The following is a 7,969-nucleotide window of genomic DNA, read 5'->3' on the forward strand; positions in this document are numbered from 1 at the left end:
GTCTGCAATGAATGCATGTAGAAATTAGTGCATATATTAATAGCCCAGCAAACTCCTTTCTTTTAGTCAGTAAGTGGTACAATAGTTGCTCATTTTACAGTAGGCAGGGTGATCTACCTCTGTGGAATCCCACTGTTACTGTGGGGAATTAATGCAATGGGACAGCACTGACCTGATAATGCCCTTCTGCTTGGCTGCAACTTCGAAAGCAAAAACACCAACAGTAGCATCATTACTGTCTGCTGTCCTTCTCTTCCTCGCCTTTTTAACTCCATAGTCGTGACAATATGGGCTGATTATGGAGAACAAATATACAACTAGAAGTGCAGGTACACCAACTCTACCTCTACCTAAATTGAAGGTGGAAGAATATTTGCATGATATGCAAATTATCCTGTATTGATTTCCATCCATATACACATGGTTTGAAAGGGGAAATTTAGGGGGAAGTAAGTCCATGCAGTACACCAGTACACAGTGTGCTCATGGTAACATTTCAGAGAAAATAGGAACCTGATAACATCCAGCAGAGCAGCAGTGGAGCCTTTTACTCCAAGTCACAGTTATCATAAAAGGAGGATATGTATATTTATATACTACACAACCATTCTTAAACCTATATAAATATCCATTTTGTCCAGATCTCCGTCTTAGTGTTGCGTGACACAGTTGTGAATAAAGCAGTTTGTGTTTTCATTGATTCTGATTGGTTCTCTGACAACTGACTTGTTGAAATGCATTCTCCTTTAACAGCTTCACTTCCCCTACCTGATAAAATCACCTCTATTTCAGTTCAGCTATTTAATTATTGTAAGGGGAATACAATAAGTTACATATTTACATTAATTGTAACCTAAATTTGATCTATTCAGTAATGCCACTGTGGCATGCTTGTTTAAAGCTAAAAGCATCCACCTGCAGACATAGACACACACACAGTCATCATGTATGCGTCAACCTCCTGCCCCAGATCTCACAGTCATACTAGCATACGTGAACTTGCTGCCTCCTGTTGGTGAAAGAAGTGACCTAGAGAGTAAGTCAATACTGGGTATAAAAGGCAATTAAGAAGATGCCACCAAATCTGTTTGACTGTCTGCACTGCTTTGAAGTTCAACTTTTGACCTTAGCTAAACCTTTCAAGAAATGATGGAGGGTGCAGGAGGGAAAGTACCGCATTTGTACTGTGAACCACAAGAAAGGATGAACAGTCTCAGAAACAAACATGCCACACATAAACCTAATTACCAACTCTTAAGCCAGATAGAGAATAGAGATTAGAGAACTTCAATTATCCAAGCACTTGGCAATCATGGGACACAAGACCCCCCTTTTAAAAGAAAGACAGGCAGTCAACCACTAAAAATGACATAGGAGGTTAAAGGAAAATATCATACAGAAATAGACAACCAAAAACTCTGAAATGGTTTACCTGAAGGCCAAAAATATATATATATTTTTTTTTTCTCCAAAATCATTCACCTACAGCTGGAAAAAATGAAGACAGCTCTAAATGCTTTATATGTATTTAAAAGTAAACAGGCAAAGACACATGCTTAAATCAGTTGAAATGTCTAAAAAGACAAAGTTTCTGTTCTGTCTCTGTCGCTACTAAAAAACTCCTTCCTTTGACTCTACCTTACTGACGTTCATCTGTTAATATGTATTTGGGGAAAATATCAGTAAATCATGTATTTTCCAGGAATTTCTCTCTCACACCATTTCTCAGAACTAAATGACTGTTTACCACTGACTCATTATTTCCTGTTAAGAAATAATGTGGGTAACATTATGAAGTTGCCTGCTTCTCATTTCAAAGTTATATACTTTTTCATGGATTTTATTCTTTTTTGTCTTTCTTACTTCTGCTTCGTGTGGATCCAGTAATGAACTACTAACTGGTACATGTGTTATATTCTGCATAGGCAGATGTGTACATGCTAGCCCCTATTAGGATGTATCAGTTGAAAACTTCACTTTTGTGATACAATTAATTAAATTTGCTGTATTGTTTTGGACAAATACATTCATATACTATGCTACTAATACTAATATCTATGTTATAATTAGTTTTTTTAAAGAAACTACAAAGCAATTATGGTGAAGGGGGTGTGATAAAAATAAGACTAATGAGAGGCAAGAAGAGCCAGAAATAGAGATGGTAATTAATCCTCTGAGGTCTAAACTGTCATCTGCGATGACCCCAACCCAAGCTCTGAACACTTGCTGTGTCAATATGTGTGGAAGACAAGCAAAAAGTGCTTAAATACATATACAAAAAAATGTGTGTGTTAGTTACAATAATTACTTTTCTTGCCTCATAATAGCCAACACTTTGGAGAACAAAAATAACAAAAGTTTGATATTTTATCACGGGGTTAGGATTAAGGTCCTGATCTGGCCCCATCTGTTTCTGTGAACTGGGTCGGACAATCTTGTTAAATTAAGCTGCATTAGTTCTGCAACACGCTCATCAGCACAGAGGCTGAACTCCCTGTGAAACCGCTGTGCTGTTATTAAGCAAAATGTCATGTTCCACATTTGGTACACTCTATGACTTTACATTGTACATCATTCAAACTGCACTGTAAAACAGCTGTGTTAACAGATTAAATAACTGACACGAGGCATCAGCAAACAGCTTGTTTCTGTTGTGCTAACGTGTAAGAAACACAGACGTGCAGAGAAGGTGCAAGCTTTGATGAGAAGTGCTTATAGGTCTGTTGTGGTTTGGCAGAAACTAAGTCAGCAGTCAAAGCCTAGACACACACGAACATTATGACTTTACTTCTGATAAGCTCTGAACTAGAATGCAATGTTTTAAAATGTACAGAACAGTGTCCACATGAAAATAATGTCTACTGTGATACAAATCTGATCGGCTATCAAAGTGAAACTGAAAGGAGGAACATCTTAAAGCATGTGCCAAGGAATATTAACTTGACAACAAGTGATCTAATACTGGAGCTGTGTATAAAATCACATTCATAATTTCCTACACAAAGTGCCAGTAACTTCATAATACTCTTTCTGTCAGCTGGATCTTAACCAGGCAATATGCAGAATAGGGATTCCACATCAGAGCTATTCTGTCCTGTAATGAAGAGAAAAACCTTCATGTTGCAGAATTAAGATACTTAAGTAAAAGACTTGATATTTTAGGGAATATGCTTTCCTAAATATCACTAAACATTATATTATGTGACCTAGTATGCTGATTTTCAGCTCCATGTTTTTTTTCTAGGACTCTACTAGATACCCAGAAACACATTGTTTATAGTTCATTGTACGCCTTATTTATAGTATACTGGGCGAGTAATCAACCTTATCACTTCAGAAGTCTAAAAAAAGATTTGTGATGGAGGCTGCTAAATGGGAATTTAACCAAGAAATTGTCTACAAAACCTTTCCAAAATTTGGAAAGTTAGACATCTTTAACATATATCATTGGCTTTCTCAGTGGATGAACCTTTTGTCATCTGGATGACAAGCAGGCAGCACTTTAATTAGCACAAAGTCAAGAGGGAATTTCTCACATTAAAACTTTGGCAGTTCTACTAAGTTATTACTTTTGGCTCTTATCTATCTGCTGATTCCTAGAATCACCACATTATCAAGTCAAAATTAGAAGAAATGACTATGGGGACTGTACTAGGAACATGACAGATAACGTGCAACACACTTCTTGAGAGAGTGTGTCAGTAACAGTCTATTGAGCAACCAGACTGACAGCTTCCAAAAAGGTCTATGTGGTTAATTGTGGGGATCATTTAAAGGTCACAACCTACCTGAGTATCGCTGCTGATCATATCAATCCCTTCCTGGCCACAGTTTACTCAGCAACACTAACAGACGGATGGATAAATGCTATAAATGAAATGAAAAGTCCAACTGAGATGGTAACTGAAACTAATAGACATTCTAAGCTGTGATTGCCTGAGTTGCCTTTAATATAGTCTGAATTGTGTCATGTTTCAGTCAGCGGTATTCTTCATGGCCATTGGTAGCTGCTTAAATCGCTTTCCTCAAATTAAAAAAAAAAAAATTAACACAGGATCTGCCCACTTTGTATCGCCAGCTGTCACTTGAAGTCATTGAACGTGTCTGATCACAACATCAGTGCTTGCTGCTCGCTGTGTGGATACTACTTTGGAGCAACATAATCCACAAGCAACATGCATATGTGTCACAGTGAGAGCAGGCAAAGGACAAACACACTCTCACAGTCGAAACAAGACTTAAGCAGAGAAATTAGCTCACATTTTTAAATTTTTCATGTGATTTGTCTTCATCCTATGTCATTCATCATAAAAAGTTTCATTGTGCATTCCTTCATATCATTATTATTGTTATTATTACTCTTGTTGTTATTATTATTATTAAAAAGCTTCTTGGACTCAATAGGCAACGTAAAACGTAACAGTTTTTTTTGTAGATTTCCCTACACCTTAATAAAGATTGTATGCATTAAAACATGACCCAATACACCTACACCAATCTGTCTTTGATAAAATAATCAAATTGCCTCCCTACGGACTTCCCGTGTTGCATGTCTGCATCACAGGAGCTCTTGACTTGAAACGCACTCTTTCCGCCTGTACCGCAAGTGTGTGTGTGTGTGTGTGTGTGCGTGTGTTCGGATGTCTGGCTAAAGCAGATCTTGTAGCCTCACAGGAAACAAAGCGTAGGCGAATACACATAGGACTATAAATGGTGACTCACACTGTCTACACATGCTTCTAAGAAAGGCACTCAAGGCAAACAAACCCACCGGAAGATGCTTGTCTTGCAATAATCAGCCAAATCGGCGCATTTTTCATTAAATGAAAGACACGTGGGAGCGACGTATATGTGAGGGGAATGCTTTTTGATGGCTGACAATTCAAAAACGTATCCGCATTAATGATTTGCTGATTTATTTTGAATGATTGGCTCTGTAGACATTGAAATCGCATCTATATATTACACTAGGCTATTTACTACAGTGCAGAATTCAGTGAGAGAGCATGTGAAGGATGAATGAGACCAAATGCGACTGATTAAAAAGCAATTTGTTCATTTTAGTTTATGGATTGCTCAAAAAACCCTAAAAAACAGACAATGTGTGGAATGTTCGCGTATTGCTATATGAACATGTTGTAGATTGCAAACTAAATGCATTTCTTGCCATCATTTTAGCTTCGGACATGTGGATACAGGGATATCACTGCTGCTGATGCTGAGCGGCAGTCCCCGCCATATAGTCGACACCGGTGTATGAAAATAGGCACGCTTACCTTGTAAATCAGCGCTTATTAGTTCACTTCTTCCCATATAATCTTCTGTCTACAGTCTCGTGTGCTGAAAAACTAGCTGCAGATGTGGTGCACTGACTGCAATGCTGCTGCTTAGCGATCCTCTTTTATGGAGGCAGCGGGATTTAATCGCGGTGTGGCCACTTTTAGTATGGAGGATGATCGGTGCCGCCATAAAAAATAAAATAAAATAAATAAATTAATAAATGAACAAATACACACATATGAGCAAAAATAGAGTATATTACGATTACGCATGCATGTTTATTCATTTCTTGTCTTTTTCCTTTTAGTATTAAATTGTGTTAGTCTGAATAAAATATCACTGTAAGATATGTATGTAAAAATTACAGTAAATAACTGTAAAATGGCAACGGTAAATTAACATTAAATCAAAAAGAGTAAATGATTGTAATATGTATATTAAATTTCTGTAAATTGAGAAACAGTGATTTGCATTTATTTTTACACTGCTAATTAGTTGAAAATATATTAATTTACAGTAATATGGCACATTGTCTTTGAAAACAACAGGAAAAATCTGTAACATTATCTACAATTTACGGTGGCCCCTAGAGACAAAGCACGTACAAACTCCAAAACACATGCAAACCCCAAAACACATGCAAATTCCAAAACACAACGGAAGTGCTCCAGGAACGCTAGGGGCACTGTTGAGCTTTTGTTACCTAGTAACTACACAAGCCAGGAAGTACCAATGACCGGATTTGGGCTGTATCCCAATTCAGGGTTTGCAGCCTTAAAGACCGCATTTTAAGGCCAATTACGTCACAGCGACACGACGAAGGCTGTCCCAATTCAAAGGCTGCTCAAAATGCGGCCCTCAAATGCGTCCTTAATTTCCCTGAATTTTAAGGATGGGCCCAACATATCCCAGATTTCATAACGCGGCGGTGGTGTGGATAAGCCGAAAAAAAACGGCGGAAGCGGAGCCACCGAAGAGTAAACTTTCAGAAGTAAGTACTGAATATTATGCCACTTATTTATGCGCAAATGTTTTTATAATGAAGAACATTAAAACATTACTGTTGGCCACATGTCGGGAAAGTTATGTGGCATTAGCGATGTTTGTACTAAATTGGTTTTAAAGCCTTTACTTTATACGCCGTTCAATAGTTTACTTTAATCTTACAGAGAATGTGATGATTTTATGGATAATTAAAGTCAGTCATGTATCCACAAACACAACAGGCTGAAAGTCAGTGATGCTGCTCAGTTTGCAGTCCTGAATATCACGGCAAAAGCAGGATCCACTGCACTGTTAATGTTAGCTATGTTATATTGCTGCCTCTGTTCGATGGTGTCGAGCCAAACGGACTTTAACGTGTGTTTGAGCGAGCTGACGGTTCACTCGTTAAGCTGAAAGAAAGATGCTTTAATCACAGGAGTCACACATGTGTCCACTGTACCATCTGGGAACTCTTCTTGTTTCGTAATAACACAAACACTAAATCCTCCTTCTCTTGTGCTGTTTTGTAGCAGTGTATACACCTGAGACTCCTGACTCACCTGTCTGTCTGTCCTGCACTCTCTCTCTGTTTCTTTCTCTCTGATTGTGTAATAAAAGTATGAACATGTATTTAGCATGAGGTTTCAACAGGTCAGAGATATACTAGGGAGCTTCACCGTGCAGAGCTCTAAAAGTTACAACTAAAATTTTAAAATGAACCCTAAAATTTACTGGCAATCAATGAAGAAGAGAAGCCAAAACTGGAGTAATGTGTGACCTCTTGTTTGTACTAGTTAAAAGTCTTGCCGCTGCATTCTGTACAGACTGAAGGCGATCCAGAGCTGATTTGTTGAGACACGTAAAAAGACCGTTACAATAATCCAAACGAGAAGAGATAAAAGCATGAATAATCATCTCAAGTTCTGCCTTTGACACCAGTAGTCTGAGTTTAGAGATGTTTCTTAAATGATAAAAACAGCTCCGGACAAGTTGTTTAGAGTGTTTCTCAAGAGACATTGAACTGTCAAATATAACACCCAAGTTTCTGAGACTGAAATGAAGGGTCTAAAAAACTGATATGCTGCCTAATTTCTGTGTGATCAGGTGCAATAATCAAAGTTTCTGTTTTATCTGCATTTAACTGAAGGAAATTGTCATTTAACCATTGTTTGATTTCTGACAGACAATTATTTAAACAAGACAATTTATAAAACTCAGAAGCTTTGAAAGAACAGTATAACTGAATGTCATCAGCATAGAGATGATAAGAAATATTATTGTAACGTCTGATAATTTGGCCTAGAGGGAGTATATACAGCAAAAAGAGAATAGGACCTAAAACAGATCCTTGAGGTACCCCAGAAGGCAGAACTGATGTTTCCGACAACACATGATTCATACAGACAGTAAAGGATCTCTCAGATAGATACGACATAAACCATTTTAAAACAACACCAGTAATCCCAAACAAGTCCTTCATCCTATTTATCATGATGCTGTGATCAACAGTATCAAAAGCAGAGCTGAGATCCAACATAACCAGAATGGTGTACTCTCCGGTGTCTGCTGCCATCAGAATGTCACTAGACACTTTAAGCAAAGCAGTTTCAGTAGAGTGCAATTTGCGGAAACCACACAGGAAAATGTCCAGAAAATTGTTCTTCTCCAAAAAGTTGTTAAGTTGTTCTGCAACTGTTTTTTCCAA

General features: G+C 37.7%; 1 protein-coding gene across 1 annotated transcript in view; it reads right to left on the reverse strand.

The window, feature by feature from the left end:
• Window positions 1-5,459, reverse strand: part of slco4a1 (solute carrier organic anion transporter family, member 4A1) — a 28,679-nt gene extending 23,220 nt beyond the window's left edge. Inside the window, exon 1 of the mRNA XM_086277726.1 lies at window positions 5,277-5,459. The gene's annotated coding sequence lies outside the window, so the exon portion shown is untranslated. The remainder of the gene's footprint in view (window positions 1-5,276) is intronic.
• Window positions 5,460-7,969: the final 2,510 nt, after the last annotated feature.

The sequence above is a fragment of the Aulonocara sp. 'chitande type north' Nkhata Bay genome, linkage group LG20 (assembly GCF_057382095.1).
Source record: "Aulonocara sp. 'chitande type north' Nkhata Bay isolate Kocher_YH1m ecotype deep benthic linkage group LG20, A_spYH_male_GT1.1, whole genome shotgun sequence".
In the NCBI taxonomy this organism is placed as follows: domain Eukaryota; kingdom Metazoa; phylum Chordata; class Actinopteri; order Cichliformes; family Cichlidae; genus Aulonocara; species Aulonocara sp. 'chitande type north' Nkhata Bay.